This window comes from Trachinotus anak, unplaced genomic scaffold (genome assembly GCF_046630095.1).
Source record: "Trachinotus anak isolate AG129_WGS33_773 ecotype Australia unplaced genomic scaffold, CSIRO_AGI_Tana_v1 ptg000011l, whole genome shotgun sequence".
Lineage (NCBI taxonomy): Eukaryota > Metazoa > Chordata > Actinopteri > Carangiformes > Carangidae > Trachinotus > Trachinotus anak.
The window spans coordinates 24,444,928-24,458,965 of record NW_027273862.1 but is presented as its reverse complement, the minus strand read 5'-3'; the positions used below and the strand labels follow the sequence as shown (position 1 = coordinate 24,458,965).

Sequence of the window (14,038 nt, the reverse complement as noted above, 5' to 3'; positions counted from 1 at the left end):
TTATGTTCTGTTTTGGAAAGCAATCAAGAAAAACATTAAAAAGCACCACCCGATGTTAGTTGAGATACATTTGCCTCATTCAGACATCTGACGGTTTTCTTTATACATCTGCCGCCACCATGACCACTTGGTCAACCATTAAAGGAAATGACAAGGCCAAATGTGCAATCACCTTCAAAAACACAAGTCAGCTAGGTCAGAGCTCAAATGCTCTGTCATCCTGAAATTTACTAGAGCGCAGGTTTGCTTACTTTTTCCTCAGATTGTCACCAATAAACTCTTTTGCTCAAGTTATCTATCTACCTCTTCTATTCTACATACCTGTCTGCTCTCATTTTCTGCAACACTGTCAATCTTCTTTTATAGAAGCTGTCAAATTAAAATGCAAAGCCAACAGATTGACTGTCAGACATTATATTCTCCTTTAATGTCAGGATCTAATCTATTTTCTGGCAGATTACAGTACGGTACAAGTAAAACCTAAGACACCACATTCCCAAGCAATGGCACAAGTGTTGTTTTTCAGTAGTGCCATACTACATATCCTGTTTAGTCTGACATATTCACAGCCTGAGGGATCTCAATATTTCACTTTATTACTAATAACACTAAAGCTGAATTTATGCTTCTTTGTTGGTTGTTTCTCTGCTCCTGGTGTAGATGCCTATGTCGTGGGAACTGATTTATAGTTCAGCGTAGGATTTAACCTGTAGATTGTTGTGGCACCGCTACCTCACTAGATGGATGTGTTGTACACTATCAGGACGTGTCCTGCATTTATTATACACCCCCAAGTAATTGGGTTTTCCTTCATTTTTTCCCTTTTTTTTGCGATACAAACAGAGTTGATTGAGATTAGAGGAATTCCAGTGGGAATGGCCTTGCAGCATTTCAATACCCCCTTTCTGTAAGTCGCTTTGGATAAAAGCATCTGCTAAATGACTAAATGTAAATGTAAATGCAATATACACATTTGTCTAATGTCACTGAAAAGGAGCATTATTGAGTATTTCTCCAACCTGCTCCATATTGTGTTTCCTATCAACAAATAATCCCAGCAATGGAGAAATGTCAGAGAAAACACTAGACAAAGAAGAAAAGCAATTTTTGTTGTCTCCATGTAACCCTTATAGCCTCCACTGCCCTGCATGTAGATACCACAACATCTCAACACAAAGACATAAATCTGCCTTTAGCTGTTGAGTGAAACGGTACCCACCCATATTTTTCCAAACCAGTCAGGACAGTCCAATCCACTTAAGTTAAAGCCACAAGATTGCTTCTCCGACGGTTTAGGCAAATGGCCACAGTGCAGATGTTTTTATAATGTGCAGTAAACATCACAGCAATGGCGCTGAAGAAGAAATCAATATACACTGCCTGCAGCTACACGATGTGATCTGTCCAGTGTCATTACTGGGTTGCTTTTTTCTGTAATGTTGAGTGAAGAGTGTATGATTACTGCAAGTGTTGCTTAATTTGCTTGTTTTTGATTAACTGCTTTCTCACGGTTTCTACACTCTTGAGATTGACGTGTTGTGTTTTTAATGAGAGATTTCCCTTGATCTGTTGTGAAAATTAATAATAATGCTGTTTATCAAAGTATGACATAAATTTTCCATCCAAATAAGTGAATCTGGTTCCAGCACCTCGTCCGATTAATGGGAAAATGAACAGGGACAGATTATTACTTCCTGCAGCGTGATCAGATCAGTGGCTTGTCACTTGTGTCTAATTTGATCAGAAGAACCAACAAATGAGTTAAGTCTGCAATGTTTTTATCACTTTCAGTATTTGTAGTAAACCGTCTTCCAGGATAGCCTTACGTGTTGCATTAATATTTCAAACCTCATCCCCCATTCTGTGCATTCTCTGGTGCTTTTGGGCTGCTTTTAGTTGCTTTTTTTATTTCTCTATTAATCAGACTCCACTTGATAATGATAATGAAAGATTTTTTAAAGAGTGCAGAGTTTCTACTAGAGGTGTAAATAATAATTGTTTTCATTGTTCATTAATTATTTCCCTGATAAACTGAATCATCATTTTGTGTTTAAAATGTCTGTAAATTGTAAAAACAAAAAAGAAAAAAGAAAAAGAAAAAATATATTTTTTTTTTATAATTTCCCACAATCCAAGGTGATGTATTCATATTACTTGTTTTATTTGACTTACAATCCAAAGCCCAAACATGTTCCATTTACTATTTCTTCTGGCAAAAAAACAGCAAATGTTTATAATTGAGAAACTGAAAACAATGAAAGATTAATCAATTAATCGACAAATTGTTAGAGCTCTAATTTAAAGTTCTTATACTTAACTGTCTTAATAACAGCATCAGCTTAACATATTTTGCCATTTCCAACCAAGAACCACAGCAGCTCTCTCGTTTGCATAGGTACAAGATTTTACATCAGCGACAGAGGAATCAGTGTGTTGGTTACCAAAAGCAGCAACCACACTATACAAAATGGTTGATAGTGGTCCAAATGTGGTTGCCAAGGGCAACTGGCCAAGCATTAGTATCCAACCTTGAGGGCCCGAATACGATTTCCTGTTACATACCAGAACCACTATTTTGTTCAAGATTGGTAATTTAATGGGGGTTCGTTGTAACTGGTGACACAGGAGTGAACCACTTTTAAAGTTACCATGAAACTGTAAAGCAGAAAAAGAAAGTGCTGCCAAAACATCCAGCACTAGTTCCTTTGTTAATGTTTTCACTATCAAACAGCTGCAAACACACACTGCCCAAGAAACTAGCCCCATGATATTTACAGTACATGCTTTGCAGAATCAAACGAATAAAGCCTGTAATCCCCGTAAATTCTTTATCCATGCACAGTAAAGGGAACTGCACATGATCACTGTGAGCCTGAAATGACACAACACTTCAATGATCTATAAACTGAAGCCACTCTGATGCGAATATGTTTCAAACTTAAACATAAAACAACTCTATAAATCTGTTTCCATGGGTTCTCAGGCAGTTGCAGACCATTTACTACTATTTTTTTTTTTAAGTATCGACGTCTGTATTGAAGTTCCACTTGATCATGAGTTTCAACTTTAGACTGCAACATTTTTTGTCATTTGTGGATGTTCCCTCATTTACTTGTCAATATCACAAGTGAGGCATGCGTCAGCCCGGAGAGACGATGTTTCTCTTTGATTCTACAGACGACAGTGGATCCTGCAGTATGATTAGAGCAACAGGGACAGTGCCTCGGAACCACCCACTCACTGCCACCATGTTACAGTATTGATGTGCACTGAGGAAATCCCACACATCATCTTCACAGACCTTTCCTGCTCTACAGCAACAACTCAACTCAACAATGTGCATTTATAAAAGACCGTGACATTCCTACAGATAAAAATCAAGCTTACAGCATCTGCTTTCTGTCAACAAATTGATGGGCTACAGCTACTGTAGAGCAGCAACTCCTTCATACCATCTGTGTGCACCTTGCAGTGAAAAGATCACCAGTGTCAGAAACAGGTGAAGCGAGAGTGAGGAACAAGGTCATGTTGCTTATGAGCGGGTGAATTAAGGCCGTACTTAAAGAAATAGTGTGTTAAATATACTAATGCAATTTGACAGGGCTTTATTATTACAACTACAACAAAAAAATATCAATATCTGCCTGAACTGACTCATAATTTCTCTGGCTTTTCTTTCCAAGAACACAGAAGACGATACGTCAGACCACAGGCAAATGAAACAACATTTCTGCAGCACTCAGGACTGTGCAGCAACACAAAAGCTGACAATATCTTTAGAGCATGTGCAGCTGAGAGTTGAGTGTAACCTGGGCTTGCGTCCCAGGAAAAGATGGATCACCAGTCTCTGGCAAAGCAGCAACTGTGCAACAAGCATTCAGAGCTCTTTTCTGCTATAATTGGAAATTGGCTCGTGAGAAATCCAATCAGTGCCATAAAAACTAAAGCAGAACTGCATATTCTCTGACCCATGACATGACTTCACAGTTCACAAGACAACTGTCACATCTAGTCACCTTTTTCAAGGAAATAGTAACTCCAGGATATGAAGGAGATAATGTTCTCACATAACACAACAGCTCACCTATACAAGATTTATTTTGATGGCCAACCCAAAAACATTTGCACCCACAAGAAGTGTCCCAAGCTGATCCACAGGATGGATGGACGGATCAATACTGACTACAGAAGAGCAGATCCAGTTCACATCCTTTGTTTAGTCTCCAGCATTTCAAGTAAACCGCAGGCTGTCACAAAAACACCTCAATGTGCTTTGACATGTGAACAAGCAAATAAAGCAGCGACAAGCTGTTCGAATTAATGATATCTACAGACACAGTGAAGGGTCTGCGAGTTTGTTGGAACATTACAAACACTTGTTTCCACTGCTACCTTTTCTGCAGCACTGGAATATTTCTCAGGTGCCTCCTAGACACTGCTGCTGGCTGCAGACCAAAACTGAACCTCAGCATTTTCTGTCTGATGAAGACAAATCCAGCCCAAACCCTCCACCCACAACTATTCCATAGGACAACTCTCTCTCTCTCTCATATATATATATATATATATATATATATATATATATATATATATATATATATATATATATATATATATATAGATATATAGATATATAGATATATAGATATAGATATCACAAACACACACTAGGCCAATTGTGCACGTGTGAAAGTAGTAATAGCCTGTAACTAATGGATATAATCACAATCAATTATTTTCTTCATTAATCATTTGACCTTAATAATATTAGTAAAGAGCATCGGAAACTGATGCCATGATGTGACGTACAAAAATGATACTTTTACATTTAAGAAGTTTAAACAAGAAAATGTTTGAATTTTTTTACTAGAAAATGATTCTGACAATTAATAGTTAATCATAATAGTCACTGATTGATCATATTTTGAGTAACTGACTAATCATTACAGACCTACTGTGTATAGATTGATACCTAAAGCTCTGAGATCAGGGTAAGGCTCAAACACTTAAATGTGAAATCTGCAGACTCCACCCAAAAAAGATTTTTCTAAATGTTTTTATTCATTAATTCCTCCTTTTTAATGTCTTCCTGTTAAACGCAGCTGACTGTGCAGTTTAGCCAGTAAAACGTCTGCTACATGCATTACTGACTACTATCTGGAAGTCAGATCATGTATGTAATGCTGTTTTTCTGCGGACTCTCAAGTGTTGGATGTTGGAGCTCCCCCACCAGCACTTTAACAAGCCCAACCCCCATCACTTTAGGTGGACCACTTCAAATAAATCTCAACCATGGGGAAACACTGTGTGATGTAAAACTACAAAGATTCTCCATCTCCTCTCAATCTGTGAAATGACACTAACCACATTATGAGGCTGAACACCAGTGCACAAAGGGAATCGAGGAACGCTTTATGCATCTCATTCAGCGGATGTATTATTATTTCTATTTCTTTACCAAAGTAAAAACCAAGACTGCAACTGCATATAGGAATACACATTCATAAATGGCTTCATTCAAGTTTTAAGGTACTTTAAAAGGATATAAGCCAAATCCTTTCTTAGTTTGCCATCAGCTGGTGTGCGGCCATGAGATGATGAGAGACTTACAAAGCCAAAATAATCCCGTTGTTCTGGACTAATCTGATGCCCTGGACCTCTAACCAAACACTGTTAAATTCTCTTCTTCCACACTGTTTCTTAGATGTCCAGCCTGATGTGGAACGCCTTTTAAAAGGTGAAAGGTCAGGTAAAATTAACAAAACATCATACTAAATTTTCACTGGTTTTTTTTATGGAATTATTTCCTTCTCATCATGTACTGACAAATACATATTCAGTCTAATTAAAAGCCACAGTGTCATTACATACATTAGTCACGTTTACAATCAGCTGTTTCCATGCTTCCCCATTTAAAAACATCACATCCAAGCTCCTTAGTTATCTAAATAAATCACATCTGGTGAATAAGAAAACGGGGATTTCCTCAGTGGAACTGCTCTTATGTTCATCTTAAGCCCTCATCCAAGCACTGGGCAAATTTACACATCTCTGACAACTATAAATGTCATGTTATTGTGTGGAGCTTAGAGTCTTAAATTTCACTTCCATTTTCCAAATGATGGCTCTTTAAGATTGTATAAAATGTACCTGGCGTGTTACAACAAGGCTCCTTAGAATGATTACTACTAAAAAAAAAGGTTATGAATATCACAATTATTAACAGTACCACTAGCTACATGAAATCCTCTGAGCTTGACATTGTTATATTACTATGTTTTGTATTGATTGCACTATGAAAAATATTAAGAATAGTAAGTAATATGTCTCAAGATAACAAACCCTTAAAATGTATAAAATCAATACAATAGAAGTCAGTAATGAATCAATGCAGCCTGAGTAAAAGGCTTGAATCATTTATAATTCACAGCTGAAAAATTACAGTAGCTCTAGTACAGTCGATCTCTTATTGGCCCTCAGACCAAAATATCTTTCTGGTTCGTTGAGTTAAACTGTAAAATGGTTCAAATATTGGAATCAATATGCACAACACTTTATTTATTGGTGAGAGACCCTGAATATCCCAACTATTAATTTTGTGTTCCTATCAATGTATGCATGATTGTTTTGTTCACGCCATTGACATTACTTCCTGTAAGTCACTTAAAAGCTTGAAGCCCACCACCCAGTCAGGCTGCAGTGGCTGGATGCCAAGCCTTTACTTTGAGCAACCCAATTGCTAGCGTCTGCTGGCGTTTTTGACAAAACGTTTGAGTACGAAACAAACACAGCTGCTTCTGCTGCTAACCGGAGAGTGAACAAAGAATTTCCAACATAGAGCACATTACCAAATACCATACATGGTGCAAATCAGCCATATTTATTGCATGACCCACTGGAACAAAGTGGATTAACGAGACAGTGAAGCATTGCTACAGTTTGTGTGTAGGAGGAATCCATGTAATATCTTGTGCCTGCGTTTATGTTATGGTTTTCTTTTCCCAGTCTTGCCAGCTCAGAGTTTTTTTCCACGTGTGGAAAATGGAGCTGCCAAATTGCAAGGTCACCAAACTGGTTTTTAAAGTTAATTTGCAGTATTACCCAGGAATGCTTAAGGCTCTTAAGGAACAAGTAAAATGTTTCACTGCCAAACATAAATAAGTTTCCTTTCTCTCTGGGCGACTGATGTGTTTATCTAAACAAATCGCATGGACAGTCTGTGGTTTAGCATTTCAAAACAAGTCATATGGCAGCTCACACCCCCATATTATTTGCACGTGGATCTCTTATCTCTGTTTTGACACTAAAATTAACGCATTTAAACATGACTCCTTTTACACTGCCAGACGAGTTTGCCTTTCTGTTCAGACTGAGAGGACACAGACGCACTAAAAGAGTGAGCTGCTAGCTGCCATGCAAACTAGTAAAATGGATCCATTGCATCTCATCCCTGGTGCTTCTTTAAGTGTTATAGGCTCTGTGTAAGATGCTTTGAATGGTGATTTTCATCCCTGAGCAGTGTAGCTGTGGTGTATCTGGTTTAAGAGCACAATGCTGGGCAGATGACAGGTCTGTTTATAGTGTTTGCGCTCTGAAATACGTCACAGCATGAAAAAGGGGCCACAATTAGCATGTTCACTTTGATATTATGTTTACATCACTGTCGATCAGAGCTGGTTCCCATTGCTAACAAAAGCCCAAATTATATAAATGTGACAATGTTTCTAAATCAGCTCAAAGCTAGTTTGGGATTTCTGTACTCCATCATCTTGTTTCTTATCAGTGGATATAGACCTAAACTGATATATCTGCAAAAATCTAACACTAACACGAGTATCAGCCTGTCCAATTTACTGGTTTAGTTCTAGTACACTCTAGTAAAACTGAATTTGCCGTTTTCACAGACACTGCTGACATTGTCTGAAACACGTCCCTGTGAGGTAATGCTAGTGACTAGTCCATTCATTTAGCCAGGCCAGATGGAGGACTTTGGAGTTGCTTTGTAAGCAATAAGCTGTTGCAGAATTAAAAACAGAAATATGCAACACAAAAGACAATATGTTCACAAGCAATCATATTTGTTTAACTGTTGGCAGCTGTGTAACCGGATCAAAGACAAAGGTTCTGCAAAACCTATGAAACCAAAACCAACTCTATCTTGCAAGCTTGCTTACACACTGGCAACCAAATCTCACACTCTTTTCACCACAAACTTGTCATTTTGACTATGCAAGCATCGCAACTTCATTTGAAAGGCAACCTGTTGGGATTGGATATTCAGCGATCGTTCTGAAGAAACTTCAGGTTTTGCAGTTTCACACAGATAAATTCGATTTCATCGAATGCAGAATTGTTATCTCAAATCTTGGCTAACTGACAAATATGTTAACCTGCAGTTTAGCATTGGGCTGAAGGTTACATGGCCAGTTTTTAATGTGGTACTGTCACACTCTAAGGAGCAGCACAGACCACAGGATGGAGCACATGGTTAGCCCTAGTGGTCTTGTTAAAAAAAAAAAAAAAAGTGCTTTAATTGAATGACTCACTTCACTGAGATTGGACAGCCCCAATAACATAAGCCAACAAAAAGAAACTGACTAATCTGGAGAGAAAGGTGCTGTTTTTTGTTTTTTTTTTCCCTGTTAGAAACCTAAAGGGGTTTATTAGACCACAATCCACCATTTCATAAGATCTTGTCCCCTTAAGTTCCACCAGAGAAGACTATACACAACATATAGGATGTTACATTCACACTGTATAGTAGAAGTGAAACATGGGGTCACACATGGTCTGAAATTCAGCTCAAGAGTGACACTAGTTAGTGAAAAACTGTTCATTTTCTGCTTCGGCTGAGGACCTCAAAAAGCCCACTCACAGAGCTCCTGGGGTGGAGGAATCTGCAGCTCTAACTCTGTCCAACTACTGTTTCCTCAAAACATTTTGTTGTCTAAAATGTAACTTTACATGAAAAATGTTTACGCGCTAGTTGAACTTCAAGAAGCTCCCAGGGCTAACTCAGCCTGGTCTAATGAGCTAATCTGACTTGTAGGCTAGCAGGCAGTGAAACAATGAGCTCAGAGTGCAGTGAGGCTTGGCTAGCTCCTTGCTGCTGCATGCTGTGTGGCTATATGGTGTAAAGCTAGCCTGCTTGACGTTAAATGGCTAACATTATCAACAATAAGAGCATACAAGAGAAAATGTACTAACTTACCGACTTAGCTAGCCACTCTTATTCCGAGCCCCTGGTCTGTCCATGGTGGAGTGCACTCCATAAAAAAAGATCAAATCAGAGTAATGGGCTTGAATTACAAATAAAAAAATAAAAATAAAAATAAAAAAATGTGAAGCACCAGAAACCAGTGGCAGCGCACTCCCCAAGACATCCAACACAAGAGAGGAGGGGAGGCCAGCGATTCACTGGACTTCTGCCATCACACTTCGAGATACCGTCCACATCGAAAACAACCGAGTCCGGGGACGCATTTTTATCGGCGTGGTCTCAAACCCGACACAAGCCCGTTCCTCCGCCGCGACCTTGTGGCAATTAATCCCGCGGCGAGCAGCTTCCCATCCCGGGTAATTCCGCCGTGTTCCCCGTTTCTGGATGGACGCGGCGGCGGCGGCTCTTCGTGTGGGAACCGATACAATGTAGCCAACCAGCGGCAGCGGGAGCGGCCAGGAAATCCAGGATACGCGGTTCCAGTCGGACTGAACTGTCACACTCCGCAGAGCCCGGGCTGAAGACATGGAACTGGATTCGCCGCTGGATTCATCTGTTTGTTCTCAGGGAGGAATGTCCACCAGCCGGTCCAGATGACATGAGATGTAACAGACTGGTAGCTGGTGGGCAGAGCTGTTTTAGAAATACTGAGGTAATGAGTCCAAGTCCCCTCCAACTCCTCACCGCCCCCAAGCCCTCCTTTTTTTTTTTTAATTTAAATTGAATTAAATATAATAGAGAGAAAATGACGGAATTATAAAATACAATACAATACAAATTAGTCCACTGGCAACAAATAGTAAAACACATCCAGCCACATTTACCTTAAGGGTGGGGGGCTGCTTCAGATGTCTCCACAGGCTACATTAATCATTATCATCATTATCCATGTCAGCTAATGTAACTTAGTAGCTTCCATGCACTAAACTGTATTGCTTTTTTGCACACATGGTCATACCATATCCTTCACCCACTTACCTATGGCTGGTTTATTTTTACTTACTTTACACACTTTAACAACGTAGTGGCCCTTTTTAATATTAAGATCCTTTGGGTATAAATTCATGATAAATATTCCATGTTCAAGCGGGAGGTGTACCGAAACTGAGTGTGCAATAGAACAATGTAATTTTTCCACGGATAATGAAAGTGTTCCTTGATGTAGACTGGGTACAGTATCATGGATATCACTGTCCAATATAACGAACTATGTGAAATTGTTATAAATATATATATATATATAGAGATTGTTTGTTTATACTGTCTCTACAAACATACCCATCAGTCATGAGGCTGATCAAGAACAAATAAGTGGATTTTGGTCCAGTTTTTCCACAGACCTTCTCCAGAAGGAAAAGGAGCTTCTGCCTGATGAACGAAAGAGCTCATCTAAGGGGATAAATCGAGTTTCATGCTAGAGGAGGATAAACACCAGCCAATGGGAATTGTCACAACCTGGCCATGAAAACATTGATCTTATTAATGGCTTATAATTGATCAAAAAGCCTGAGCAGATGAATTATTAAACATTAATAAACCTGCTGGTTACAATTTAGAAACCCTATATAAATGGAGCATTATTAGAAAGCGGTATTGTTAAAGCAGTCTATAGTAAACACTTCATGTATGTTCATCTGTTACATTCTATTCACCTGTACACTAAACACTAAACTCATTCTTTTTAAGGTAGCCATTGATATCATCTGAAAGTAACTGCTGGTTTCTTCCAACTATATCAATTGTACATCTTGTTGAATGTCAACACTTTTAAATCTCTTCTAGTCTGATTACACAAAAGAAAACGATGCTGCAGTCAAGGCTTGGATCTTCACTCTTCAGGGTAAATTGAACATGTTACCTTTGTGACTACCTAAGCCATGTTCTAATTTCACTGAACTGAATCTATTAACAAATAACCAAGAGGGAAATTCTCAGAAAACAGTGAGCCGGAGTAAAATAAAGAAAGATTCCACCAATAAGACCTTTTCAGATATGTCACAGTTCCAACTCTCTCAGCACTGTGGATAACCTTTCATGTTATCCAGCTTCAAACACCATGAAGGCTTTAAGTCGTTGTCTCTCTCAGTGCTGGTTTCCCAGGCAACAAGAATATGATAATGTTGCCTTTGACGTGACAGAAGGAATCATCTCGCTAACAAACAGAGACAACAGGCACAGGGAGGGCTGGGGGAGAGGCAGGGGAGGGGGTCTGAATTAATGGACTCATTTTCACACAGAGGGAAAAGCAGCAGCAGCAGCAGCAGCAGCTACTCACCATCCTCCATCTTTCTCTATTGCCTCCGATGCATTCCTGCTGGCAGGCACACTCATGCCTTCCCAAGGGAACAGCCAGCCTCCATTGGAAAGCTAAATAACAGTCAGTGGTCGGTGGGGACTGGAGGGGACAGATTTCTGATGATGACTGCCCTTCAAGGCTGAGGCTCCAAACCAAGTACTCTCGCTGCTGAGCGTCACACCAACTAAAACCTGAAATGAACAAGCTGTGTGGACGCCATGTGTTTCCCATCAGTGAAAAAAGGGCTAATCAGCCAGCCATGTGGAATCACAGAGAGCTGGTTTGATTCGTGTGATCATCTTTCCATTACTCGAAAAAAGAAACTGTAAAGCCTTGAAACCCAACTAAAAGAAACTTGTTCTTTAACATGTTTAAATTAAAGATTTGTGTCAACTGACAGCACTGTTTCATTCATCAAAGGCAGTAACACAGACACAGAAGAATAAAGTGATACTAAATGAATGCAAGGACAAACAACACAGGAGGATACAACAAATGGTTTTTACCATGACCCAATTCATGTCCACTTTCAAGACTGATATGAAACAATGGCCACTGAATGATTGCAGAGGCAGGAGGTCGATTTTTGCAGCAGCATTAAACCTACTTGTAACAGTTTACTTGTGTCTTACCATTTTCAGCCATGCTAGTGGCATGTTTTTAGGGATGGCAGTGTCAGCCTGTTGGTGAGGCCACCACTATGGTCCACACTGAAATGTCTCACTATTGGATGGATTTCCATTAAATTCCAAAAAGATAGTCATGGTCCTGAGAGGATGAATCCTAGTGATTTTGGTGAACCACTGGCCTGATAACCGACCACTCCTCTAGCACCAACACAAGGTTGATGTTTTTGGTTTTGAGTGTAATATCGCAACAATTATTGAATGTGTTGCCATCACATTTTGGTACAGACATTTGTGGTCCCCAGTGGAATAACCTTGATGACTGTGTTGATCCCCTGACTTTCTTCTAGTGCCACCATGATGAAGTTACTCTTCTTTGATTTGTTTTGACTGAAACGTCTCAACAACTATTGGATGGGCTGCCATGACTCTTGGTGGACATTCACCACATTCACCCCTCCTCGCAAGAAGTGTAATTAGTTTGGTTATCCCACAATTCTTCATAGTGGCACCACCAGGTCCAAACTTTTAATCTGACCAGCACTTTGCTTTATGATAAAATACCTGCAAAACTAATGACATCCCCATCGGCCAGTGCTAATTAGTAAATGTTAACCATATTACGCTAAAGCACTAAATAAAGAGGGTCAACCTTGGCAATCAACATCAGCATTTTAGCATTGTGATTGTAAGCATGCAAGCATTCCTTTGTTAGTGTGTAGCTCAAAGCACAGCAAGAGAGCTGCTCACTTGGCTGCAGACTCTGAAATCACTCCCTGTTCACTTTAGAGTGCACCATATTTACCCTTTGCAACTCTGCAGCTGTCTGCGATGTTGCTAAATGCTGATCATTAGTAAGTGTCTGAAATTCACAGCTCACTATTGAGTAAACTATTGTGTGTCTATTACAGTAAATAGGGAGCAGTGAGTGAGTAAACAGGGGAAATTCAGATGCACAGGGAGAAGACCCTGTGGTCTGATTTTCTTGCACCAGCGAAGGTCATCCACCATTAGTGCTTAATGGACAGGAGTCATGAGACAAAACATGCATTAAGCTCGAGAGAAATCGGTTTTCTTGAATGTGAGATCAGCCGCGAGTCAAGAATTAATCAACAATGAACAGTGACGTCAGTCAAGTAATATTGGATACATTTTGCTGGAGAGATTATTTTAAAGCCATGTTGTAAAACAGATCTGGTTCCTAGAATACTCTCAGACCAAACATGTGGCTTGAATATTGCATGAAAAAGCAAAATCAAAAGCAGAAACAACTAGGGATTTACAGATTGTAAACGATGTATTCATACGTCTTTCTAACACATGTTCCGTGTCTCTCCTCTTGCAAAAATGAGATCAAGTAGGAAAGTAATGACTTTTTTTTTTTTTACTCCCTATTCTAAATTTGCATGAAACATCTTATTTGGGACAAACTTAGATTTTGACCCAATTAGTTAAAACAGAAATCATACAAAAGTCATGTGGCATTTGCCAAAGATATCTGTGAATGTAACCAGTCTAGGCTAGAAAGAAAGATTCATTGTCAGTATGGTGGTTTTCTGACAGTTTTCTTTTGCTGCCTCTTCAAATTGAAACTGCTTTGTCAAATATCTATCCATTTGTCATATCATTACGTTTCAACAGTCGCAAGAAGAAAAACACATCTTGTGAGCCTGTGGCAAAAAGGAGCTTGCATTTATTGTCTATCATATAGCAATATGCTAATAGTTAATCCAGAATAATCACGTTATATATCTGTTACAGTGCCTGCGCCTCAGAAAACAGAAGCCTGGAAGGGACTATTTTACATATTTAAGAGACTAAAGCTTGAAAATGACTATGTTCAGAGATTTACCCCCCCTGACAGAAGAGGCCTTGGAGACAGCTATCATCTGAACT

General features: G+C 39.3%; 1 protein-coding gene across 2 annotated transcripts in view; it reads right to left on the bottom strand.

The window, feature by feature from the left end:
• The window catches only part of znf609b (zinc finger protein 609b), a 73,661-nt gene extending 64,050 nt beyond the window's left edge, over positions 1–9,611 (bottom strand). For both annotated transcript variants that reach the window (XM_071489202.1, XM_071489203.1), the window contains exon 1: positions 9,212–9,611. The gene's annotated coding sequence lies outside the window, so the exon portion shown is untranslated. The remainder of the gene's footprint in view (positions 1–9,211) is intronic.
• Positions 9,612–14,038: the final 4,427 nt, after the last annotated feature.